The sequence below is a fragment of the Leopardus geoffroyi genome, chromosome D1 (assembly GCF_018350155.1).
Source record: "Leopardus geoffroyi isolate Oge1 chromosome D1, O.geoffroyi_Oge1_pat1.0, whole genome shotgun sequence".
Lineage (NCBI taxonomy): Eukaryota > Metazoa > Chordata > Mammalia > Carnivora > Felidae > Leopardus > Leopardus geoffroyi.
Window position 1 is genome coordinate 70,103,977 of NC_059329.1, and position 27,677 is coordinate 70,131,653.

The window sequence follows — 27,677 nt, forward strand, 5'->3', positions numbered from 1 at the left end:
TTATTTTTTAATTTACATCCAAGTTAGCATTTAGTGCTATAATGATTTCAGGAGTAGATTCCAGTGATTCATCCCCTATGTATAACACTCAGTTTTCATCCCAACAAGTGTCCTCCCAATGTCCCTTACCCATTTAGCCCATACTCCCACCCACAACCCCTCCAGCAACCCTCAGTTTGTTCTCTGTATTTAAGAGTCTCTTATGCTTTGTCCCTCTCCTTGTTTTTATATTGTTTTTGCTTCCCTTCCCTTATGTTCATCTGTTTTGTATCTTAAATTCCTCATATGAGTGAAGTCATACGATACTTGTCTTTCTCTGACTGGTTAATTTCGCTTAGAATAATACCTTCTAGCTCCATCCACATAGTTGCAAATGGAAATATTTCATTCTTCTTGATTGCTGAGTAATACTACATTGTATATATATAGACTACATCCCAAGAAAGTAATTTCTTAAGGAAAGAAAGGCACAAATATTTGTGAAATGGCAGAAATACAAAGAGGCTTTAACATATAACTGGAGTTCTTCAAGCATTTAACAAAAAGAGTATGAACATAAGGGCAAAAAAATTTTTATAAGCAACGTACAACTATATTGTAGTCATCATCTGAAGGGATGCAAAAGAAAAATACAGTTAAGAGCAAAATGGATCAGAATTTGAATTTTACTTTGCCTCCTACGCATTGGGTGACCTCAGGTTTAGGAAATAAGTTACTCAACTTCTCTGAATTTCATTTTTTTTTCTCATCTATAGAAACAATCGCATTTACTACAATGAGCTTTGTGTGGATTGGGTAACGCGTTTTAGTGCCTAGAACACAGTTTATATTCAATGAATGGTGGGTTTTCTCGTTCCATGCTCCCATCAGAATCCAAGTCTTAAATATAAGCAATGTGATAAAATTTGACTTGTGGATCTGGTTTTCAACTTATGTTTTGAGCAGAAGTATCAGGCTTACCAAGTTCTATACTATGAAGTAAAGTGAGTTGGAGAGGAGATCCCCAGATTTTAGTAAAATCCCCAGATTTAGTAGTCTTCACAAGTCCTCACAATATCTATGGCAATATAAGGCGCAAGCTCCCTCCACCCTCCTCTCAAGATAAAATTAGAAAGTTTCTAAAGGTCTTTCTAAAAAGTGAGATTTGTTTCTCAAAAACGGAGTTGAAGCCAGATTAGGAAGCCACTATTTCAGAGAAGGGTACTTCAGACATATAATAATTAGACAAGGATTGAAAAAGAGAAAACAAACCCCACAAATGAAAAATCTTCCTGGAGGTGGAGGTAAAAGGAAAGGATTGCAAAGTCCATCCTCTGGCTCTTGTCCGTTGTCATCTGTTCAAGCTTAAAAACAAAACAAAGTAAAATAAATTGTAAAATAAAGTCCTGCTAAATCTGGTTCTAAGCCAGATGCGTCCATAGCACAGCTTGTCCCCCTTTCTTCTTTAAAGGCACAAAGGAAACTCAAAGGACCAGATAAAGGGCTATATTGCTAGCGCTGGAGAACCAGTCACCTCACTCCTGCCAAATGACCAAACACCTCTACACTCCCTCACGATTTAGTGAACTCCCTCTTTCACCTGCTCTGTTCTGCTCTTTGGACACTCACTCCTCCTGCAGTACAGCCTATGGCACACACACGGTGCTACCCTGGAGAAGGAGAAACCCCAGTGAGGACCTTGGGTTGCTGCCTGCACCACTGTTTATGGAGGGACAGGGAGAGGTCTTACAACAACTCTTAGCACACTGTGTCATTCTCTGTGTCTGTTCCACCAAGCTCCTTGTTGTGGCTGTGACTTACATGTAACGATGTTGGATACAAGAGAGAGCATTCAACATATGTGCCATGTTCCCAGCCCTATCAATGGCCCATGTCGATCGAGTAACCCTGTTTTGTATCATGTGACTACCTCTCCCCATATTCTCTGCTGAGGCCAGTCGTGCCCCTGATTGAAAAACCACCAACACATAGGCTGGCTCATGTCCTGTGCAGTGAAATGGAATGAAATGCTTTACCTTACCTGAAGTAAGGGTTTGCTTACTGAAGATTGAATCTTATAAAAAAAATGAGTGCAGTTAAATTTTTACTTTATATATTGCAAGCACTTCCTGCTATCCAGGATGGAAACACAGCTTGCTTTTGGAAGCGGATGAATGGAAATTGACGAATGGAAGCCTAGGGAGGAGAAATTTGTTCAAGCATACTCTAAGAAAGAATTGGGCTGCCCTTACCTGGGGGGTAGGATAACTCACAGCTTCTAAACACTGTACCAAGGAAGTGCAGGGCCAGCACTAGGGTAAAGCAAGCAAGGCACCCAGGATGCAACATTTCAGGAGGTGCTCCCTCTCAGAGTTGTGCAAGTGCATGGTTGGGACATAGAGTTGAAAATCTTCTGGAATTTTACACCCTGGGCACTTTGCTTGCTTCACCCTAGTCCTGGGTCCATGTGGCACTCTAGATTATTAGGTAATGAGCTGTGGCAAACAGATTCATAGTCACAGGAGTTTAATTGCAGAATATTTGAAAGAGTCAGCAAGTTGAGGCACCTGTGTGGCTCAGGCGGTTGAGTGTCCTACTTTGGCTCAGGTCATCATCTCATGGTTTGTGAGTTTGAGCCCCATGTCGGGCTCTGTGCTGACAGCTCAGATCCTGGAGCCTGCTTCGGAATCTGTGTCTCCCTCTCTGTCTCTCTGTGCCCCTCCCCTGCACACCCCTCTCTCTCAAACTAACTAACTAAATAAATAAACATTTTAAAAAGAGAGAGAGAGAGAGAGATTCAGCAAGTTAAAGTGAGAGCAGACGCTCAAAATTCTGATCTCTGAGAGGATAAGAGCATGCCAACCCAAAATATGCCACTTCTGTGTACTAATGATTTTGAGTTGAAGGCAGCTGAGAAACAACAGATTAAGGAAAGGCTTTCTGATCTCCCCCTTCCTACCTAAAAGCAGATCAGAAATTTTCTCTTTAGAAAGGTACTCTACTAGGAAGAGAAGAAGAGTGTCACCATCAGACACTAGGAGTCAATGCCAAGATGGATATGTACAAACAAACCTACTGAAATAACCCTTAGCTTCTATTAGTTTCCCTGTATATCCTAGTCACTTCCTTGCAAACTACCACTCCTGAAAGAGTAAACTCTTCTTTGTCTTGTCACTTCACAAATTTATAATTCTTTGTTTGTTTTTTAAAGTATATAAGCTCTTGGTACTAAACTGCTACTTCAGTCTTCAGTTTTCCTAGAAAGGCTCCAAGTGCATGTAAAAATATTAAATGAAAACTTTTTACTTTTCTCCTGTTTGACCTTATGCCAGTTAATTAATTAATTTATTTATTTATTTTTGAGGTGTTCTAGAAAATTTTTATTTTTTATACAATTTATTGTTAAATTGGCTTACATGAAACTTACCCAGTACTCATCCCTCCTCAATGCCCATCACTCATTTTCACCTCTTCCCCACCCTTTGATCCCCTCTCAGTTTGTTCTCTGTATTTAAGAGTCTCCTGTGGTTCCCTCCCTCTTATGTCAGTTTAACTCTCAGGTCCAGCTACAGAACATAAGAGGGTAGAGGAAAGATTTTCTTCTGCTATGTGGGCCAAGAATATGTTGAAGAGAACAAATGAAATTTTGAGTAATCTGAAAATGCAAGCTGGAAAAAAGATAAAGAGTGAGGACATCAATGGATAGTAGAGAGAGAAAGAGATCCACAGAGTAGCCGATAGGCAGAGTAGTCGGTCATGTCACATTAGACAGGTAATTGTTAAATTTCTACTCCTTAAGGCCCTAGAGCTATTTTGGACCATCTGGCCCTATGGAACCCAGCCCTACCATGGCTTCTGCCACTCATGAGTGACTCTTTCTGTGGCAAGCTGCAGAAAATAGCTCCAACCTTAGCAGAAGAGAATTTATTCAAAAGGCATTGGGATTAGAATCCAACTGACTAGAGGTGGGCGAGTCATGCCTGAGAACCAAGATATCCCTGGAGACAACAGCAGCCTCAGTATCAAGAAAGGTCTGGTCAGAATGTGTAGTACAGACAGAGTAAAACTTGATCATTGATAGCTTTAGTGTGCTTTCCCCTGTGTTAAGAGATTCACATTCCAGGGTGGAGGGGAATATACAATGCCCTAGTTTAGCTTGGGTCAAAGGCCTGCCCTCCTAGCTTGTGTCACAAGCCACATCCCACATAATGGTTCTATCAAATTAAGTGGAAGAGGTGATAGGGGCAAAAGGTAATTGGGCCACAAAGAAGGTTGAAACGATGAATATCGGGAAGCCCAAATAAGAACTGTCCGCCGCCCAACAACATGGCTTTTTTTCCTTCCAGGGGTTCCCACAGACCTTCCCACATGTCTGAGATCCCTGTCTTTTATTCCTGTGAGTACCATTACCCCAGCTACCCCATAAATGTTATTTTTGAATGATTCTCTGTTCCTTGCAACCAACACAGCTGAGGCATATTGCTGAGGAAGACCGTGCTTTTCTGTATTTTCCTTTGTCTGTATCCTACAGAAATTATCAAAACTTCTGGAAATACTCCAAACTTCCTTCTTCAGGGGGTATTTTCTTCTGGATACTTTGGTCTTTTCTGTCAGCTTTCTCTTGGGACTTTTTCCACATGGGAAGGTGTGATGAGAAAAATAACTTTTGTTTTTCTAAGTTGCTACCTAGGCATTTTACGGTACGATGACCTTACACTGAGTCTGAACATTTAGATAAGGACTTGAGTTTAGGATTCCCACCATAAATTCCCATTCTGCCGTCCCCAGAGCACCTTTTAAAATAACAACCTAGTGGGGTGCCTGGGTGGCTCAGTTGGTTGAGCGTCCAACTCTTGGTTTCAGCTCAGGTCATGATCCCAGGGTCGTGGGATCAAGCCTGTGTCGGGCTCCACACTGAGTGTGAAGCCTGCTTGGGATTCTCTCTTTCCCTTTCTCTCTGCCATTCTCTCTCACTCATGCTCACTATAAATACATAAATCACCACTTAGAAATAAACAAATAAAATAACCACAGTTATTAAGGCTGTGAAAAGTTGGTGACCTCTGCCCCAGCCACATTAGTGAGTAATAGGTGCATGCTACCCTATTCTATTTCCTGCTCGTTCATGACCTGACACAGAGGACTGCCCTTCCCCTAGCTCATTGCACATCCACTCCCATTTCTGGGATTTATAAGTAACAAATCTTAGCGCTTTACTTCTTTTGTGAGTGTACTAAACCTGCTTCTTCAGTGAAAACAACCCTGGGGTATTTTACTTGCCCAAAATTGGAACTCCAATGCTTGAGGAGCTATGTGCTGACTCCTGTGGGTGGATTGTGCCCCCTCATGCAGCAGGTCATTTTCTGAATGTTCTTAATTCAATACACCAGCTCCAGTTTTCCAAAACAAAAGGGAAAAGGGTCATAATATTATAGCTATTTCCTTTCTCAGTTAATGTCTTAGCCTGGTATTGCTCAGAGATCAGCCCAAGCAGGGGCAATACATGGGCCCTCCTGCTCCACTGCAAAGGAAACAATCAACAAAACTAAAAGGCAACCGATGGAATGGGAAAAAATATTTGCAAATGACATTCTGGATAAAGGGCTAGTATCCAAAATCTATAAAGAACTCACCAAACTCCACACCCAAAAAACAAATAATCCAGTGAAGAAATGGGCAGAAGACATGAATAGACACTTTTCCAAAGAAGACATCCAGATGGCCAACAGACAGATGAAAAGATGCTCAACATCACTCCTCATCGGGTAAATACAAATCAAAACCACAACGAGATACCACCTCACACTGGTCAGAGTGGCTAAAGTTAACAACTCAGGAAACAACAGATGCTGGAGAGGATGTGGAGATACGGGAACCCTCTTGCACTGTTGGTGGGAATGCAAACTAGTGCAGTCACTCTGGAAAACAGTGTGGTGGTTCCTCAAAAAATTAAAAATAGAAATACCCTATGACCCAGCAATAGCACTGCTAGGAATTTACCCAAGGGATACAGGAGTGCTGATGCACAGGGGCACTTGTACCCCAATGTTTATAGCAGCATTTTCAACAATAGCTAAATTATGGAAAGAGCCTAAATGTCCACCAACTGACAAATGGATAAAGAAGATGTGGTTTATATATACAATGGAATTCTACTTGGCAATGAGAAAGAATGAAATCTGGCCATTTGCAGCAACATGGATGGAACTGGAGGGTATTATGCTAAGTGAAATGAGTCAGTCACAGAAAGACAGATACCATATGTTTTCACTCATATGTGGATCTTGAGAAAATTAACAAAAGACCATGGGGGGAGGGGAGGGGGAGAAAAGTTACAGAGAGAGAGAGAGAGAGAGAGAGAGAGAGAGAGGCAAACCATAAGAGACTTATATACTGAGAACAAACTGAGGGTTAATGGGGGGTGGGGGAGAGGCGAAAGTGGGTGATGGGCATTGAGAAGTGCACTTGTTGGGATGAGCACTGGGTGTTGTATGGAAACCAATTTGACAATAAATTATATTTAAAAAAAAAGATATAATTCACATGCCATAAAAGTCATCCTTTTAAGGAATACAATTCAATGGTTGTTGTATAGTCACAAAATTGTACAACTATCATTACTATGAAATACAGAATATTTTCATCAGTTACTTCCCATTCTCCCCTTCTCTCAACTCTTGAAAATTACTAATTTAACTTTCAATCTCTGTGAATTTGCTTATTCTAGACATTTCACACAAATGGAATCATATAGTATGTGACATTGTGTGTCTAGCTTCTTTTACCTAGCATAATCTTTTTGGGGTCCATCCACACTGTAACATGTATCAGTACTTACTTCCTTTTATGGCTAAATAATATGCCATTGTATGGATACATCACAATTTATCTTCTCATAATTGATAGATATTTGGGTTGTTTCCACTTTTTGGCAATTATGAATATTGCTGCTATAAAAATCATGTACAAATTTTTGTATCAGCATATTTTCAATTCTATTTGGTATCTATGGTGTACAATTACTGTGTCAAATGGTACTTCTATGGATAATATTTTGAGAAACTGACACACCGTTTTCCAGAGTGGCTGCACCATCTACAAAATATGAGGGTTCCATTCTTTTAAAAAAAAATTTTTTTTTAACGTTTATTTATTTTTGAGACAGAGAGAGACAGAGCATGAACGGGGGAGGGTCAGAGAGAGGGAGACACAGAATCCGAAACAGGCTCCAGGCTCTGAGCTGGCAGCACAGAGCCCGACGCGGGGCCCGAACTCATGGACCGCAAGATCATGACCTGAGCCGAAGTCGGCCGCCCAACCGACTGAGCCACCCAGGCGCCCCTGAGGGTTCCATTCTACATCCTCAACAACACTTGTCCATTATTTTTATTTATATTTTAATCATTCTAGTGAGTGTGAAATGGTATCTCATTGTGGTTTAAAATATTTTCTTTTAACGCTTATTTTATTTTTGAGAGAGAGAGAGAGACAGACTGTGAGCAGGAGAGGAGCAGAGAGAGAGGGAAACATGGAATCTGAAGCAGGCTCCAGGCTCTGAGCTGTTAGCACAGAGCCCCATGCAGGGCTTGAACCCACGAACTGTGAGATCATGACCCAAGCCGAAGTCAGACGCTTAACTGACTGAGCCACCCAGGCACCCTTCATTGTGGTTTAGATTTACATTTCCCTAATGGCTGATGATGTTGGGCATCTTTTCATGTGCTTACTGGCCATTTGTGTAACTTCTCTGGAGAAATGTCTATATGCCCATATTTTAATTGGATTATCTTTTTTTTTAACATTTATTTTTATTTTGAGAGAGCGCAAGAAGAGGAGGGGCAGAGAGGGAGGGAGAGGGAATCCCAACCAGTGGCAGTGCAGAGCCTGATGCGGGGCTTGTACCCACAAACCGCGAAGTCATGACCTGAGCAGAAAACCACCTGTATTCTGTATTTATGTATTCTGAATACTGGTGTCTTATCTATGAGTTGCAAATATTTTTTCCATTTGGCTTGTTATTTCACTTTCTTGACAATGAAGCACAGATGGTTTTAATTTTGATGAAGTTCAATATATCTATTTTTTATTTGTTTGCTTGTGCTTTGGGTGGTGTATCTAAGAAATCATTGGCTAATCCAAAATAATAAAACTTTACACTCATGTTTTCTTCTAAGAGTTTAATAGTTTCAGCTTTTACATTTATGTCTTTGATTCATTTTGAATTAACTTTTGTACGTGGTGTGAGGTGGGGGTCCAAATTCACTCTTTTGTGTAAGGATGTGTACACTCTTTTGTGTATATCTAGTTGTCCCAGCATCATCTGTAAAAACAGATTATTTTTTCCTCATTGACTTGTTTTGGTAGTCTTGTTGAAAATCAAATGACTGTATATATAAGGGTTTATTTCTGGATTCTCAATTCAGTTTCATTAACCCACATTGCTATCTTTATGCCAGTATCACACTGTCTTGATTACTGAAGCTTTGTAGTGTTTGTCCTCCAACTGTGACCTTTTTCAAAGTTATTTTTGCTATTCTTGGTCCCTTGCTATTCCATGTAGAATTGTAGGATTAATTTGTCAATTTCTGCAAAAGAAAAACTCCTAGGATTTTGATAGGGATTGCACTGAATCTGTAGGTCAGTTTGAAGAGTATTGCCATCCTAACAATGTTAAATTTTCCAATCTGTGAACACATCTTTGCATTTATTAGGTCTTCTTTAAGTTCTTTCAAAAATTTAATAATTAAAACAATTATTTCTAAGTATTTTTGATGCTATCACAAACAGATTTTTTTTCTTAATTTTCTGACTGTACTTAACTGATATATAGAGTACAACTGATACTTGTGCATTGATTTGGCATGATGAAACTTCAGTGAATTAATTCATTTCTAGTTTTAATGGATTCCTTAGGTTTTTTCTATATATGTTCCCTGAAAGTATAAGTAGTATTACTTCTTCCTTTCCAATTTGGATGCCATTTATTTATATTTTTTGCTTAATTGCCCTGATTAGACTCTCTAGCACTATGTTGAATAGAAATGGCAAGAGCAAACATCTTATTATTCCTGATCTCAGGAGAAAGCTTTAAATCTTTCACCATTAAGTATGATGTTGGCTGTGGCCTTATCAAATTGAGGAAATTTCCTTTCTATCTTAGTTTGTTGTGAGTGGCTCAGTCGGTTAAGCTTCTGAGTTCAGCTCAGGTCATGATCTCACGGTTCGTGAGTTCAAGCCCTGAGTCGGTCTCTGTGCTGACAGCTCGGAGTCTGGAGCCTGTTTCTGATTCTGTGTCTCCCTCTCTCTCTCTGCCCCTCCCCTGCTCACACTCTGTCTCTCTGTCTCTCTCTTGAAAATAAACATTAAAAAAAATTAAAAAAAAAGACATATTGAGATGATCATGTGGGTTTTTTTCTTTTTAACTTTATTGTATTAATTTGGTGTATTACATTGATTTGTAGATGTTAAACCAACCTTGCATTCTTGGGATAGGTCCCACTTGCTCATGGAATATAATCTTATATGCTACTGGATGTGCTTGCAAATTCACAAACATGCAGCTAGTATTTTACTGAGGATTTTCTTTTTTTACTATATTCATGAGGGATATTGGTCTGTTCTTTCATTTTTTCCTTGTGATGTCTTTGGTTTTGATATTAGGCTGATTCTGGCCTCACAGAATGAGTTGGGAAGTGTTCCTTCCTCTTCTATTTCTTTAGAGAGTTTGGTAAAACCCTTAGCAATAGAACTAAGGCCAAGAAAATGAAAGACTGCTTTGTGCTAAATAATTCTACCCTTCTGGGTTATAATACAAAATACTATATACAAAGATGGATTCTAATGAATAAGGTAATAAATATTTAAGAGATAAAAATCAAGCCAACACATTTTGTCCCAGATAACGTTTACCCATACCTGAATTTTCTAGAGGTAATCTACTTAAGCCGTATCATAAATTTATTTTTAGACTAATTTAGTGTTTGTAAAATGGAAATATAGCATATTCTTTGAAAAGCATTCAAGCAACAGAGCAACATATCAATAAATTAAAAAAATAAAATCCTATCACCTAGAAATAAACATCAAACTATTTGGTGAACACCATTTTAGATTATGTTTGATATGGCAGCTATTTATGTATTTAAATGTACTCATTGTTTATCTCCAGTCCTTTTATCTTACCTTCGCTATACTTAAATTTCATGGATATATGGATTTTATTGAAAGTAATTTTTTTCTAGGACTCCTGGATACAGGGATTTCTAAGTTTCTTTATGCTTTGGAGTATAAATATGCTTCCTTATATGCAAACAACTTGCCTGTGTAGTATTCTTGTCTTCTATTTCAACTTTCTAGGTGTTGCTCTATCTTCTGGCACTGAATATTGCTGTGAAAGAATCAAAGCATAATCCAAATTTCCCATTACAGATCACCTTCTTTTTCTGTGTGGATGCCTGAAGAACACTGTTTAATCCTTGAAATTTAACCGAATTTGACAAGTTTCATCTCAGTTCAATCACTCATTTCGCTTTTTTTTCAGAAACAAGATGGGCCTTTTAGTTTGCAGATCTAGTTTCTTTTAATACCTTTTTTTCCCCCCTGCTGCACATTTTAGGCTCACTCTTTTAGGGATATTAATTGGACAAGGTTCTCTACAATGCTTTAACATTTGTTTTCTTTTCCTCTTCCATTGTAGTGATTAATTAGGCCTTCTCTTGCATTAGAAATCTCATTTCAGTTGCGCCTGTTGTTTCTTGATATTTTATATTAATTTGTTAGGTGAAAGTTGGTGCTATTTTGGTCCTTATATTGTCTTCTTAACTCTGCAATCTCCTTTTTCTGTCTCCTATGGTCATTTTATATCGTGTCCAAGCTTTTGCTTTATTAAATTAATATTCTTAGTAAATTTTCTTTAGGTGTAAAATATCATGAAAATTTTTATTCTGTTCCTTAGTACCTAACATGCATAGTATTTTAAACAGTTATAGATGTTTCTTCTTAAACATTCCCCCATCCCTCTAAACTTTCACCATTCCAGTATGTTGCTAGGAAGGGGAGAATGTTTAATGTGTTTTTCTATTTCTACCATATTTTAATTCTATCAGTTAGGATGCTTTTGGCCACAAATAACAAAATCTCTAAAAATGTTTTAAACAAAAACTGTAGTGAAGCCCCCTGAAATCCCCCCCTTTTTTGTAATGCAAGTGCCTGACTTAAGCTTTGACTGCGGAGACATCCATTACAAAGAGACACCCACTTCAAAGAGGGCTATCTCAAACACAGGTCAGACACACAAGTACAGAAACCACCAGGCTCCTTCCCTATACCAAGGCACCTGTGTTTCAAAAATCTTGGTAGATTCCCATAACTGACCTTTTGGGCCACTTGTTTTTCCTCTTCCCATGCTTTAAATCCCTGCTCTTATGTTTTAAATTCACCATTTAATAGTGAGCCCATGAAACCCTAGGCCCCGGCCCTCAACTCCAATAAAGCAGAACCCCAGGCCAGTGTGCACTCAGTCTATCTGCCTACAACCTTGCTGTATGGTGCCATGTGTGCTATGTAATTTACGGGTCCTGTAGGGGCTAAGCCTTCATTTTTACAAAGTTTCTTGATGATTATTGCTGAAAGCCATCTTGCAATCAATAATAAAAAGCACAAGGGCCCATCCAGTCACAACACTGATTACGGACAGTCTGGGACTGGCACAAAACAAAGACATTCTATCTAGTATCTAGAGGTAGTCAGTTCCAAGGCTGGCTCCACAGTTTATGTCATCAAGGATGCAGGCTCTTCCCATCTTTCTCTTCTGCTGTACTCAAAATCAGAAGATGGCTGCCACAGCTCCAAAGTTCAAATCCATACATACCAGCATCCCAGGCTGCAAGGTGGGGGAAAGGACTCTGAGGACCTTGTTATTTTTTTAGCTCTCTCTTTTTTTTCAGAAAGGAAAATCTTCCTCAGAACTTTTCTTCTTTATGCCACAACACTTAAACAGACTTCTTCCATTTTGCCAGAAATAGATCGTGTGCCTTCCCTAAATAAGTCCCTGATAAAGAACTGGATTGTCATGATTGGTCTTAAGACAGCGATTCTCAACTGAAGGTGATTTTTGTTTTCTGGCAATCTCTAGAAATAGTTTTGGCTGTTGAAACTTGTGAGAGATGTTACTGGCGTCTAGTGGGTAGAGATCAGGGATGTTGCTAACCATTCTACAAGGCACAGAACAACCCCCCACAACAAACAGGTACCTGGCCCCAAACATCAATAATGCTGAAGTTGAAAAATCCTGGTATGAGCAAGTCATAATTCATCTCATTCTCTGGGGCTTGGCACATTGCCATCCAAACCAAAATCAGGGTTCTATGGGTATAGATGAAGGGGAGAATATCAATTGAGTATACATACTACCTATCCATACACCATTATCTAGTGAGAGGAAACTGATTTTTAGTTAGAATACTAATCAATAATTTATTTTTCTTACCAAAAGAATTGTTGGACTGTCCTTCCTTTGCCATACAAAGGACAAAATAGAACTCAGGGAGAAGTAAAAGGTCTCAGCTGTATACAGAGAAATGCTTCGGAGTTATGCAGTCAGAAAAAGAGAGAACAATTGGGGTTTAACAAGTGAAAAATACTTTTACAGAGAATTAGAAGAATAAACTTATGAAAAATAAACTAATCAAAGTAGTCCTTAAAGTGAACTTTGTCAATAACTTTATGAATGAAAATAAGGAGTACATAAAATACAAAGTACATTAGGAATAAAAAAAGACATCTATGGTAGATTATCTCAAAAATATCCATTTCCTAATCCTTGGAACCTGTGAATGTTACTTACGTGCAAAAAGATTTTTTTTTTTTTTGTTTGTTTGTTTTGTTTTGCTTTTGGATACGATTAAGTTAGATTGTCATTATATGGGGAGATTATTTTGGATTATCCTGGAAAGCCCAATGTAATCACAAAGGTTCTTATAAAACGGAGGTAGGAAGGGTCAGAGTCAAAGTAAAAAATGTGATGACAGAAGCAGAAGGTGAAGTGATGTGATGGGACCATTAACCAATGAAAGCTAGTGGTCTCTCAAAACCAGAAAAGGCAAGGAAATGGATCCTCTCCCTTAAGCCTCCAAAAGCAACATATCCCTGCTGACATCCAATTTGACTCAATCTCCAGAACTGTAAAATAATAAATTTGTGTTTATTTATCATTAAAGCCACAAAGTTTGTCATTAATTGTTATAGCAGCAATGGGACATCCAAGTACAAAATGACATGGAATAAGAACAGCATGAGACATAGCATGGAAAATCTACAGGACTTGCAAAGACAAGAGGAATTGGAACTGGATCAAAAGAGAAGCAATATGTAAACACTAAGTAAGAGTTTTTACCATTTCTCATAGTGAGAAGGGAACTGGATATTTCTGTGGAAATTCACTGTGTATTTGTTATACTTTGATGTATATATTAACCACAGTTCTCCAGAGAACAGAACCCATTGGAGTTTTATGTCTGTCTGTTGTGTATGTGTTTGTAAGGAACTGTCTCATAAAATTGCGAGTGAGGGTAGGTTGGCAAGTCTGAAATCTGTAAGGTAGGCTGGCAGACTGGAAATTCAGGTAAGAGTTTGAGTTGCAGTTTTGAGAATTCTGTAGGGCAGCAACCAGAAACTCAGGCAGGGTTCCTATGTTACAGTTTTGAGGACAATTTCTTCTTCATTAGGAAACCTTAGTCTTTGCTCTTAAGACATTGAACTGATGAGGCACACTCACATTTTAGAGGGTAATCTGTTGTTGTTTTGTTTTTGTTTTTAGTTTATTAATTTATTTTGAGAGAGAGAGAGAGAAAGCTCAAGCTGGGGGGGGGCAGAGAGAGAGAGAGAGAGACAGACAGACAGAGAGAGAGAGAGAGAGAGACTGATGCATGATGGGCTCGATCCCATGAACCGTGTGATCATGACCTGAGCCGAAACCAAAAGTTGGATGCTTAACCTACTGAGCCACCTAGGCTCCCCAATGGTAAGCTGGTTTATCCAAAGTCTACTAAATTAAATATTAATCATATCTAAAAAATACCCTTACAGAACATCTAGACTAGTGTTTTGACCAAACAATTATGTACTACAGCCTAGCCAAGGTGACACATTAAATTAGCCATCACAATGTATATGTGTACATTTAATTCTATAGTAGAATACACTCATTTATTATCAACAAATCCTTTGTTATGTTCAACAACTTGCCTTATAGTGTTCAGATCTAGATTCTTAATCTGGAATCCATGGACCCCTAGCGGGTCCCCTATCTTCAGGTTAGGGGAGAGGGTTCATGAATTTTTCTGGGGGAGAGATCCATAGCTTCACATACTCTCAGAAGTCTAAAAGGGTCTGATGCTGGCCCAGAAAGGTACAGAGTCCCTATAGACAGATATCTAAACTGAGTGAAACATTTTTGAAATTTGAAGGCAGGATTCTGGTGTTGAACAAGCAGCACCCTTACAGACTGCTCTGGGAGTTGCTCGGTACATAAATACAAAGTCCTCACCAACTGTAAGTAGTAGATTAGATACATATCGTGGCTTTCCAATAAGGTTTTTCATATCTTACTCATATTACAAGAGAGATGGAACAGTCCAAAATGAGTCTCTTGGAAGCAAGTTTTTGGGCATTACAGTTTTATCAGCTATTTAGTTAATACATGGCCAGAGTGAGCAGCAGTGAGGAACTTTCCAAATTCTTAGAGATCAGAAAGAATGCTGACCTCTGAATCCTAAACTTATCAACTCAGCACATATGAGAAGCTAGCAAAATGTCTCCAGCACTCTAAGGACAGCTGTGTCCTTTAAATGAATGAATCAATAGAAGAAACTTAGTATTTTAAAGTAGTTCAGACTGCAAAGGGGCTGCACAAGGGAGTTTCTAGGATGATGGAACTATTCTATATGATACTATGGTTGTAGACCTATGACTTAATGCATTTGTCAAAACCCATAAAATTATACATCACAAATAGTGAACTTTTTTACATGCAAATAAAAAAAAAGTCAACAGGATATCCAAGGATCTCAGGATGGAATGCAGTGACAAATGAATCTGATTGTATTACAAATATATGATATAACCTCACTGAAGGAAGTGGGGAAAACAGAAGCTGACCTAAGGAACTTTGGAAAACCATATTTGGACTGGATACTTTAAGGCTAAAGACAAAAAGGACAGATATAAACACTATAGTTGGTAAGGGCCAGCATTTCTGAAACTGCTTTATTTATCTACTAGGATAAAATAAATTAATTAAAGACAACAGGAGCCAGATTTCTCACTTTAAAGAAAGAAATGAAAAAACAATCAAGGAGAGAAGGCTAGAATGAATTCTGTAGTGCTGTATTAGAATTGGAGATGTCTATATGAACTCATGTTCATTTTAATATATATTCATATAGATACAGAAACAAATATAGATATGTGTTTATATGAGTTAATATCTGTGTGTATGTAAACAAACACACACTTATTTGCTAGCTCTGTTCATTGAGTAGATCTGGAAGCAGAGGCAACTCAGTAGCAATGAGCACGTCCAGCACCCAAATCTTGGTTCCTAAATAACATTCTTCAACAAAAGGACACAGGAAGTAACCTGAAAGAGCTCTCAAATCTGGAAGAATTTGGCCAAAGTTGGAACAATTTGAACCACAAAGTAATAATAGTATTCTATTATAATCCAAAGAATAAATATCCATGAGTCCATACTAATATAAACAATTGAATAAATAAGTAGGTAGGTAAGTGCCAGAGAAGAATCAAATTTTCTTTACAGAAGAATTCAGGACAATATTTGTAGCTACTCCCCTCTCCAGGAAGTCGAGCTGATTCTCCCTTTCCTTGGGTGTGGGCTAGACTTGGTGACTTGCTTCCAAAGCACGGCATAGAGGAAAGAAAAACAGTAATTCCAAGTGGAGAAAACTGGCAAGTACCATCTTAAACAAGTGGGTAAGGTTAACATTATCAGTGATAAGTTACATTGGTATCATATATCTTCTGATATGATGGGAAGAAAAGGCACTTCACCTTTGTTGTAAGCTTCCTCCAAACTTAATAATCTGGTGTGATCATAAGAAAAACCCAAACTGAAGGACATTCTACAAAGTATCTGACCTGTACTCCTCAAAAATGTCAATGTCACAAAGGACAAGGAAAGACTGAGAAACTGTGCAAGATTGGAGAGGATTAAGCAAAACATGGTAACTAAATGCAGTGTGGGATCCTGGATTGGATCCTTGAATAGAAAAATGACATTAATGGAAAAACTGGTAGGATTGGAATAAAGTCCATGGTTAATAGCATTATACTAATGTGAATTTCTTAGTTTTGACAAATGTACTACGATTATGTAAGATGTTAACATTAGGGGGCACTAGATGAATGAAGGTAACCCTCAGTACTAACCTTGCAACTTTTTAGTATATCTAAAATTATTCCAAAAATATAATTAGATTCAGAAAAGCAAAATCTGACAGAGTGTCTAATATAAGAAAAATGTTCTTCCATTGGTCAGGAATATTTCTCCAGGCCTGAGCGGGCTGAAACACGCCTCAGGTCTGCGTAAGAATTCTCTGTTTACCCAACAACTTTTGGATTGCTGACTCAGCCTAGAGGGGGCTGTGGTCCTGTGAAAAAGAAAGCTTTGAAGAGGTCAAATGAGCATACTGTGACAAGAAATATATATCCCCTAATTATAAATCAATCAACTGGCATCCAGGCCAATTGCATCAACCTCAGAAAACTTAGTTATAAATCTCTCACTGAGAACGTGCTTCTCCCAAGGTCCAAACTATACTTTCTGGACTAGCAAATCTCAAATTCAGAGCCTATGATCTGATGGGTTCCCCCTCTAACTCCTGCACACCACCGTCCCTTTATCCACATTGTTGTTCCAGTCCATTAGGCCTCCTGGCAGCCAGCTCTCCTAGCAGACCTCTAGTAACATCATGCTTGCTTTATACAATAAAACCTATTTCTGATACCTTAGCATCCCTGTTACTTTCTTGAATATTATGAATACCAGTTGCAAAAGTAAAATTCCTGGGGTGCCTGGGTGGTGCAGTAGGTTGAGTGTCTAACTCTTGATCTCAGCTCAGGAGCTCACAGTTCATGAGCTGAGCCCTGCATTGGGCTCTGGACTGATATGGAGCCTGCTTGGGATTCTGTCTCTCCTTTTCTCTGCCCCTCCCTCACTTGCGTGGGCGCTCTCACTGCTCTCTCTCGCTTTCAAAATAAATAAACTTAAAAAAAAAATCAAAAGTGAGATTCCCTCAGGCCCTTTGATGTTTTTATTAAGTAAGAGCTGTGCCTGTATTCTGGAAACATTAGGGTACAATACCATTAAACAATTACTCTAAAATCTAGCTTCCACCAGGTTTTTACTGAAACCTGAAAGAAAGAACATGATTCTCTCCCTGATAATACAACATAATACAACTAACTTCTAAGACTTCGCCTTGAACTTCAAGTTCTTCTGGCCAACATTACTCTAACCTGGTTGTCAATAAATTTTAGTAACTATTGCAATGGAGAGCTTTTTACCACTCAAAGCTCACCAAACCCTGTGTATTGAAAACTATAATGTGTTAATGAGTCAACCAAAAGAATGCAGAGCGTTTTATTATGTAATAAGCCAGAATGAAAACTAAGGTTGACAAATATTTGTTTCCTCTTTGTTGTCCAAACTTTATCACACATAGTTTTTTGTGTGATTATTACAGTCTAAACACTTGACTGTAAAGAAATGGGATGAGTAATTTTTGACTGGCAGAATTTTTGTTTTATTACTACAGACGAGCCTGTATTTAGACTGTGTGCCTGACTTGTGTGTATTCTCCCCAGGACAAGGTAGAGGGTGGGATATTTCCTTCCCTTTACACTGGGGATGAGCAGTTAATCCCTCCTTACGTTCCTCTTCTCTGGGGTCTGATCCTAGTCAGGGTCTCAATGCCTCGACTCAGTTTCCCTTCCATTCTGGTCCCCATTTCTGTGCCCTGCCCATGGTAGTGAGAGAACAGTCGCTTGAATTTTGTCATTTACCTTAATAAACCTAAATAAAGTGCATATAATGCAATCTCTTTTTTAAAAAAGTTTTTAAAGTTTGAGAGAGAGAGCACAAGCACGCACGCAAGAGTGGGGGAGAGGAAGAGAGAGAGGGAGAGAGAATCCTAAACAGGCTTCTGTACTGTCAGCACAGAGCCTGACACAGGGCTCGATCCTATGAACCGTGAGATCATGACCTGAGCCGAAATCAAGAATTGGATGCTCAATCGACTGAGCCACTCAGGCGCCCCTTGATACATCTATTTTATTTACAAATTTATTAACTTCCTACTCTTCCCATCTTTTTCATGTAATCATATCCTTTCAAGTAAAGATACATAGTAGGCAGAGTTCAGGGGAGATGATAAGCCTGGATGTTTACATTTGGGAATTGTCAGCATCCATATGACTTCTGAAATTCACCCTGAATGAAGGCACCAGCTTCAATCCTTACACTAAATTTTAGTAAAGCTCAATTTTTTTTTCATTTTTAAATAAATACATTAAAAAATATATATGCAATAAGAAGCTCTTCTATTTTCCTCCCGCACATGCCTGGGGTGCTTGAGTTTGGCTTTGCAAAGCACTGTTCAGGGACAGAGAAATCCAAAGGCTGAGTTCTATGAAATCTCCATTTTCAATTTTACTACAAACTGCCAATTGCTTTTCAAAATGCAATGTACTAATTTATAAGCAATTAATTAAAGAGTTCCTATTTCTTCACATCCTTTCCTAAACTGTATATTATCAGACTTCATACCTGTCAGCCTGTGCACTGACCTCTCCCCTCAGGGACCAGATTTCTGCTCTAACTGGCTAGATGAAGATTCTTCACTCTCACCTTAGCACAAGACTTTTTACCCTTCAAGGTTTGTGAGAGTAAGATATAGTTCTAAAAAAATAAAATTCATTAGTGGACCAATAATTAAATATGAATTTAATAATTTATTCTTTTCTCATCCCTAGCAAATATTTTAAACATAGTCACATAAATAAGTAATAAATATGTAAAAAAAAAAAAAAAAAAAAAGCGTTACAGAGAGGACGCCTGGGTGGCCCAGTTAAAGCCTCCGACTTCGGGGGCGCCTGGGTGGCGCAGTCGGTTAAGCGTCCGACTTCAGCCAGGTCACGATCTCGCGGTCCGTGAGTTCGAGCCCCGCGTCGGGCTCTGGGCTGGTGGCTCAGGGCCTGGAGCCTGTTTCCGATTCTGTGTCTCCCTCTCTCTCTGCCCCTCCCCCGTTCATGCTCTGTCTCTCTCTGTCCCAAAAATAAATAAACGTTGAAAAAAAATAAAGCCTCCGACTTCAGTTCAGGTCACGATCTCGCAGTCCATGAGTTCCAGCCCCACGTCAGGCTCTGTGCTGACAGCTCAGAGCCTGGAACCTACTTATTTTTCTATTTATTTATTTATTTACATCCAAGTTAGTTAGCATATAGTGCAACAATGATTTCAAGAGTAGATTCCTTAATGCCCCTTACCCATTTAGCCCATCCCCCGCTCCCACAACCCCTCCAGCAACCCTGCTTGCCTTTCTTTTTTAAAAAAAATTTTTTTTAATGTTTATTTATTTTTGAGACAGAGAGAGACAGAGCATGAATGGGGGAGGGTCAGAGAGAAGGAGACACAGAATCTGAAACATGATCCAGGCTCCGAGCTGTCAGCACAGAGCCCGATGTGGGGCTCGAACTCACGGACCGCGAATTCATGACCTGAGCCGAAGTCGGCCGCTCAACCGACTGAGTCACCCAGGTGCCCCCCTGCTTGCCTTTCTTAAGTCACCAAGGCAGTTGCTCCTCTGAGTTCCCACTGAATATCCTTTTATTTTTTAAAAAATTCATTTTGAGAGAGAGAGAGTAGGGGAGGGGCAGAGAGAGAGAGAGAGAGAGAGAGAGAGAGAGTGTGAGTGCAGGGGAGGGGCAGAGAGGGAGAGAGAGAGAATCTCAAGGAGCCTCTGTGCTGACAGCATGGAGCCCAACACAGAGATCAATCTCACAAACTGTGAGATCATGACCTGAGTCGAAATAGATGCTTAACCAACTGAACCACCCAGGCACCCCCCCATAGAATATTCTATTGACTGTTCTCATAGCACTTATATTTTATTGTGTTTATCTCTTTTTGCCATCTTGACTGATGCTGTTCAATAGAAACCTAACACAACCCACATGTAGTTTTAACTTTTCTACTAGCCACATTAAAAACAGTAAAAACAGATGAAAAGATTTTCATATTTTTATTTAACCCATTATATCCCACATATTGTCATTTCAACATGTACCTGATATAAAATTTATTAATGAAGTAGTTTAGCTTACTTTCTGGTACTATGCCTTCAGATTCCTGTGTGTTTTTTGAACTAGCATATTGCATATTAGCAGATTGCAATCTGGACTGGCCACATTTCAAGTGCTCAATAGTCACATATATCTAAGTGGCTCCCAGATGGGACAGTTAGTGTGAGCTTCAAAAGGAATCCTATCTTGTTCATTGTTTTATTCCCAGGTACCTGATTTGTAAGAAATGCCTAATAAATGCTTGTTAAATGAATGAATGAACAAATGAACAATGATAAAAATAGCTAGGGTTGATTGTTTGCAATGTGAAAAGTCACTCTGATAAGCAATGTACATAACTTTCCTTATCAGCAAATGCTTGTTGGCATTCAATGGCTATTTAACAGTCATTAGATAATTATGTAGTCTTGGGAAAGCCACTTAACTTCTTATAATCCCAATTTACCTATTTGTGATAGGACAGAGGGTATGGCCAAAGTGACTCTGAAGACCAGTTCTAAAATAGGGTGGATATAAAAAAAAAACTTAAAAAAAATTTTTTTTATATTTATTTTTGAGAAAGAGTGAGCCGGGGAGGGGCTGAGAGAGAGGGAGACACAGAATGTGAGCGGTCAGCACAGAGCCCGAAGCAGGGCTCGAACTCGCAAACTGTGAGATCATGACTTGAGCCAAAGTGGGATGCTCAACCAAGTGAGCCAACCAGGCGCCCCCCCCCAAACAACTTTTTTTTTTTTTTTTTTTTGATGTTTATTTTTGAGAGAGACAGAGCATGAGCAGGGGAGGGACAGAGAGAAAGGGAGACACAGAATCTGAAGCAGACTCTAGGTTCGGAGCTGTCCGCACAGAGCCTGACTGGGACTCTAACTCACAAAGAGCAAGATCATGACCTGAGCTGAAGTCAGACACCTAACTGACTGAGCCACCCAGGCGTCCTTAAAATAGAGTGGATTATAAATAAATGCAGGAGATGGGTAAGAAGTTTAAGGAAACAATGTTGCACAACGGAAAGGTGCATGCTTTGGAATTAGACATGATATTAGAATTCCCAACTCCGCTACCTCGTATATGCTCTTAGGCAATTTAATTAAATCCCCTAATCTTCTATTTCCTTATCTGTTAAATGGAGACAGTTAAGACCTACCTTGTTGTGAGGTTTGTAAATAATATCTTCAAAGTGTTTGGCACTTAGTAAATCTTCAAAAACTAGAAGATAGGCATTATTATTGGCTCTAGGAAGTCTTTTGCACTTTTTTCAAAGATTTAACAATTTTAAAGCTAAGTGTTTAGATAGGGCTTATCATGTGTTAAGTGCTTTAAAATATTAACTCGCTTAGCTTCACAACACCCCCATGAGATAGGTGCTATTATTGCCATTTCCATTTTACCCCTGGGAAACTGAGGTATCGATGATTAACTTGCCCAAGGTCACTTAGTAAGTGGTGTTGCTAGGATTCTACACCCAGGAGTTCAGTTCTGGTGTCAGGGCTCTTAATCACTATGCCTTCTTATTCTCAAGCCAACCATTGCCTAATTCATGAGAAAAAACCCTGCAATTGGCTGCTCTAATAAATATAACATTAATGAACTGGTTTTGTTTATGGAAAACTAATCTGTGCACTCTGCTCTGGAGAGTAAGAGATTAGAGACTGCATCAAATGTAAATCTTAGTTCCTTGAAGAGTCACACCTTTGTATTTAATGACAAATTCTTATACATAGGTGTGGTTTTCTGCCTGAGGTTCTCCCAGTTTGGGGCCTTTGTTTGCAAATATTTCTGGAAGCAGACCTCTCCTTAGAAGCTCAAAGATGTGACAGCACTTATCTTTAGAGACTTAAGGCAGAGTTCTCAAAAAGCACCACCCAAATGCAGGAAGTAGGTGAGTCAGAGTGTATGGCTGACACTTTGGACACATGTGATGCTGGAATACAGATGATCATCTAGTCATCCCCATTTTTGGGCATCTACAGGAGCTCTGTCCTGATTTATGTACCAAGAGAGTTAATCTCCAAGAAAGAAAGAAAGAAAGAAAGAGAAAAAAAGGAGACAGGAAAAAGAAAAGAATAGTCTCCAGGTCTCAGGGAGACCCTGATTGCCCCCAAACGAGGTCTGAACAATGACAATGCCACCCACAAAAAAGGGGAAAAACAACCATCTAATCAGATGAGGAAAGAAACTGACCAGCAAGATGGCTTCTTTTTTTCACAATTATTCTTGCAAAAGATAACAGACAGTATATCAAGAATATTACAAATACTGTTCCTCTTCTTTCCAACATCTGTGAGCTACCAGGACACTTTAATCAATAGAGTAGATAGTTGAGAATGTAGGGGAGGCAAAATTTTACCTCTACTTTAGCCAGGCCTGAGATTAAACTGATATAAGACAGATTAACAGGAGATAACAGGAGAAGTTTATATATAAACTTAGATGTTTTATATAACATGGGACCTCTCATAAGAAAGACCCACAGAAATGGCAAACCCACACGCTTTTACATTAGGTTGAAAAAAAGGCAATTGTGGAAAAGTAACTACACCATACGGGGAGGCTAAAGGAAGATAAGTGTTATTTTAACATGGTCTATTTATACAGGATTCTCTTGGCTTTGATTCCCCCCATTGAAGAATGTTCCTTTTTTCCTGGTATAGGGAGCACACTTTCACACAGGAGTGTTTATCTCCCGCTTTCAGGAAGAACAGGGGAGATGAGACTACCCTTCTTTGCATCTGCTGTTTTTTAAGTGCCTTCAGTTCAAAATAGTCCTTATGCCAAAGTGGCATATTCTGCCTTCTTTCCTTCTCCCCCTTTGACAATTCCCCCAAAAGATTCATGGTCCAGAATCTGAGTTTCTATTCTATTTCTCAGTGATTTAGTCTCTTAGTCTTGAGGATAGGTCCGTTCATTTAAAGAGCTGTATCCTGGGGCGCCTGGGTGGCGCAGTCGGTTAAGCGTCCGACTTCAGCCAGGTCACGATCTCGCGGTCCGTGAGTTCGAGCCCCGCGTCAGGCTCTGGGCTGATGGCTCAGAGCCTGGAGCCTGTTTCCGATTCTGTGTCTCCCTCTCTCTCTGCCCCTCCCCTGTTCATGCTCTGTCTCTCTCTGTCCCAAAAATAAATAAACGTTGAAAAAAAAAAAAAAATTAAAAAAAAAAAAAAATAAAGAGCTGTATCCTAGTTCAGGACGCAATGGTGCAGATGAGGGTGGCTGTTCATCTAAGTTAAATCTCCATACGATATGAGCAATCAGGCATTTACTGAGGGGTATTTTTCACAGAAACTAAAGAAAAACAAATATTAATGGTTAAAAACTTAGTTTCTGAGTCCAGAGGACAGCCAGTTGAGAAGATTTATAGATTTAAGCAAGAAGTTTCTTTATATGGTAGAATGAAGATGTCAGTTGTAATTTGACAAATTTCCTGGTTTGTAGTTTGAATGTCTGTTGTTACATTTACTGGGTGTTCCAGTGAATTTTCTGAGTGGCCCACATGAGTAGACATGCAGGTTGTTTATCTGTGATCTGTTGTGGTGATTTTCTGAAGTTTATATCAGGTCATCCAGCTTTAGCTTGTAGGACTAAGGGAAAAGTGAGAATCATTCTTTGTGATTTCAAGTCAGAAGGGTGGGAAAAATGGTAAATGTTAGTTTGCAGAGTTGTGGCCACATACTGGAGGAAACTAGAATTTCAGGATCCAGACCAATTTGTAGTCAGATAACTAAACCTCGAAGATAATAAACAGGGCTAGAGTCTTTTTATTTATTTATTTTTTTGAGAGAGAGAGGGAATGAGTGAGTGAGGGGGAGAGAGAGAAAGACTCCCAAGAGGGGCAGAGAGAGAGAGAGGGAGAGACAGAAGCAGTGCTCACCCGAAGCAGGGCATGAGCTCACTTGATGCAGGGCTCAAACTCACCAACGGTGAGGTCATGATGGCCTGAGCCGAAGTCAGATGCTTAACGACTGAGATACCCAGGCACTCAGGGCTAGAATCTTCATTGTAAGAGTGGATACCTTTTCACGGAAATGTAGTTTTCTCTCTAGAGTCAATCCCATTTTTATTAAATATAATTACAGTGAAACTATTTTGTTTGTGAAATAAGTTTAGTCTCATTAAACTTGGCCTGATTATTTACATAAGTGTGGTATTTATCACATAGGTTCTTTTCAAGTCTGTTCTGTTGGAACTTTTAATAAGGAATCTTAGATTGAGCCTTTAAAAGCCATTTAAGGCTAAGATATGAAGCCAAGAATTTGCTATCACACTTTGCCTATAGCATACATAGATTTGGGTGAATTCCTCTCTTCTCAAGTACCCAATACATGTTAAGGTTTTTGGGCCTGCCAAGAAGTAACCTTCCTTATTCACCTGTAGGGCTGGGAATCTTGTAAACAAGGCATGGGGCTGGTATTTAAAGAGGCTTTATAAGCATTAGCTCCCTAAAGTCAACCTTAGTTCCTTAAATCCATCTGGTCACATTTGAGGCTATGTACATCATTGTCAAATATGACATTACGGTCCAAGCCTTGATAGTGTAATCAATGTTTCCAATCATGTTCTATTATAAAGAGAACAGATTCTCATTGAACCTATGAAAACAACTATATCATCATGAATAAGAATATTTATGAAGAGCCTCTAAATTTTGGAGGGATCAGAGAGAAAAAGATAAATATTTTAAGTTTTGTTCACAAAGGCATAGACTATCAAATTGAGATAAGTTACAGATAGCTTCAGAAAAAGAGAGAAAAAGGTTTTCTTAAATCTGGAAGACAAAATATTAAAGGTCCAACAATGCTTTAAATAAGAAGTCATAAAACTGTAATCATCATCAGTTCATTCATGTACTTTCTTTTTTTTTTTTTTCAAATAAGCTCTATGACCAAAGTGGGGCTTGAACTCCTATCCCTGAGATCAAGACCTGCATGGTTCACCAACTGAGCCTGCCAGGAGCCCCCATCTATTTACTTTCTGTTTGCTTGATCTTGGGTTAGCAGTTTTATGAACCAATCAGTTTCTCCATTAGAATTCTAGAAATTCTGGAGCCCAGATGGCTCATTGGTTTAAGTGTCTGTCTCCTGATTTCAGCTCAGGTCATGATCCCAGGGCTGTGGGATCAAGCCCTGCATTAGGCTCTGTGCCAAACATTGAGCCTGCTGAAGATTCTCCCTCTCTCTCTTCCTCTCTCCCCTTCTCTGCCCCTCTCACTTGCCCTCTCTCTCTCTCTCTAAAGTAAAAAAAAATTAAAAAAATTTTTTTAAAAGAATTCTAGAAATTCATATCCCCTTTAGTGATGTAATCTTAGAGTTATCAGAAACCTGTATTTTAGAGTACTTGTCAGGGTCCTTTCCATGATCTCTTTAGAGATGAAGCAGTTTTGCTTGTAGTTGACTATAAGTGTTCTCAGAGAACAATCAAGAGTAAAGCAATAATGATTTATGAATGACAAAAGACTTAAAAATAGCCATGGTTAAAGATCTGCTGAGAGTTCACTATTAAAAAATGATACAGTTAACAAAGAACATTTGGTTATTTCTGTGACATGCAATGTTTTCAAGTAATAATTAGAATTATGACTGATTATACAGACAGTAAGGACACTCACAGATTCCTAGGAATTTTGTACAATTTTTGAAATATTGGTAACATACACAAATAAGATCTAAAGAAAGTTAATTATCACTTGTATTTGACAATGTTTCTCATACAATTAACATCTCAAAAAAGCTGATTAGTTTAATCTCATTTCATAAGGGTAGACAACAAATCTTTGAGATCACCTAGGGACCCTTATAGAAATTCCAAAGTTGGTTCCAGGTCAAAAGACTTCATTTTGAATTTGATTTGGGGAAATTTGTCAAAAACACTTAAACATTTAAAATACTCCATTAAGGGGGCGCCTAGGTGGCTCGGTCGGTTAAGCATTGGACTTCGCTCAGGTCATGATCTCACGGTCCGTGAGTTCGAGCCCTGTGTCGGGCTCTGTGCTGACAGCTCGGAGCCTGGATCCTGTTTCAGATTCTGTGTCTCCCTCTCTCTCTGCCCCTCCCCTGTTCATGCTCTGTCTCTCTCTGTTTCAAAAATAAATAAACGTTAAAAAAAAGTAGTTTAAAAAAAAAAAAAATACTCCATTAAGTAGTATCCCAGGGACAAAATGCTTAGCTATTGATCTAATTAAAGTGGTAATTAAAAGATTTTAAAGGTAAATATAGAAAGTCATATAATTGTTAAAAAAACAAACAAACCCTCAGCTCCTTTCGTATCGAAGACTCAGTTTTCCTAAGTAATCAGATCTGACAAAGACAACGTGAAGTGCAGGAAATTATTCCGATAAGTCATAAAATCTTTATTTCCTTGGCAGATAACACAAAAGAAAAACCTTTTATAATCTCTTATTAAAAGCAGACCAATAATCTAAGAAACTGTCATTTTAATGGGGAGAAAATTAAATTCATTTTCTATATTATTGAGGTCATAGAGTTACAAGAGTTACAAAACTCTTATATTTGATCCATTTAATTTTGGCTAGCTTTGACCTTGTAACATAAAATTTGTTTTCCACAAAACTGCAACTTTCTACATCCATTTAGATTTTGTCTTATTCCTTTTCTCTTTCTTATTCTGGAACACTTAGTCATTTTACTTTAGACAAACTACTCCTTTTTTTCCCAAAAACACATCCTACATTCAACATACACTCTTTATTTAAAAACACATCCCATTCTCCTCCTATACTTTGTACACAAAGGTTTTTTTTCCCTTTGTTATTATTTTTAGTAGTTTTATTTTCATATATAGATTATAAATTTTAACCATTAGTAACCTTTATTTTCCAGTCAAAATCAGGAAGCAAGTAATTGTGAACTATTATATATTAACATCCTGCAATAGGTTAGTAAACTTGTGACTACATAATTATAATTATAAATTATAATTATAAAAATTTATAATTTTTAGAGACTTATGCTTTTTCATAGTACAATTTTTTAAGGTGGTAAAAGATATGTTTACTATCTTAAATATCTTTTTTCTCTCTATAAAAATTAAGAAGCCAAAAGTATAAATACTTTTGTTCAGCAATTAATGTTTTAGTATATTTCCTTATTTGAAAATGATCTAGATATCCAATGAATATCCACAATTTAACTTAATATAACTTCAAGGTTTCAAGTTTCCAAAAAGATTTTGGAAACTACTTTTAAGTAGACACAATACTTTGCTTACTGAAACAAAGGTAGCATAATCTTAAGTTATTCTTCTGTAGATAAATCAGCCAAATTAAAAAAAAAAAAATCACAGAAGGAAAGAACTTAAAAGTGAAAACATATG

The 27,677-nt window shown here is 38.4% G+C and overlaps 1 long non-coding RNA gene across 2 annotated transcripts in view; it reads right to left on the reverse strand.

Moving 5' to 3' along the window:
- Nucleotides 1–245: 245 nt before the first annotated feature.
- Nucleotides 246–27,677, reverse strand: part of LOC123601405 — a 32,345-nt gene continuing 4,913 nt past the window's right edge. For both annotated transcript variants that reach the window (XR_006714094.1, XR_006714093.1), the window contains exon 2: nucleotides 246–1,343. This is a non-coding gene — a long non-coding RNA (uncharacterized LOC123601405). The remainder of the gene's footprint in view (nucleotides 1,344–27,677) is intronic.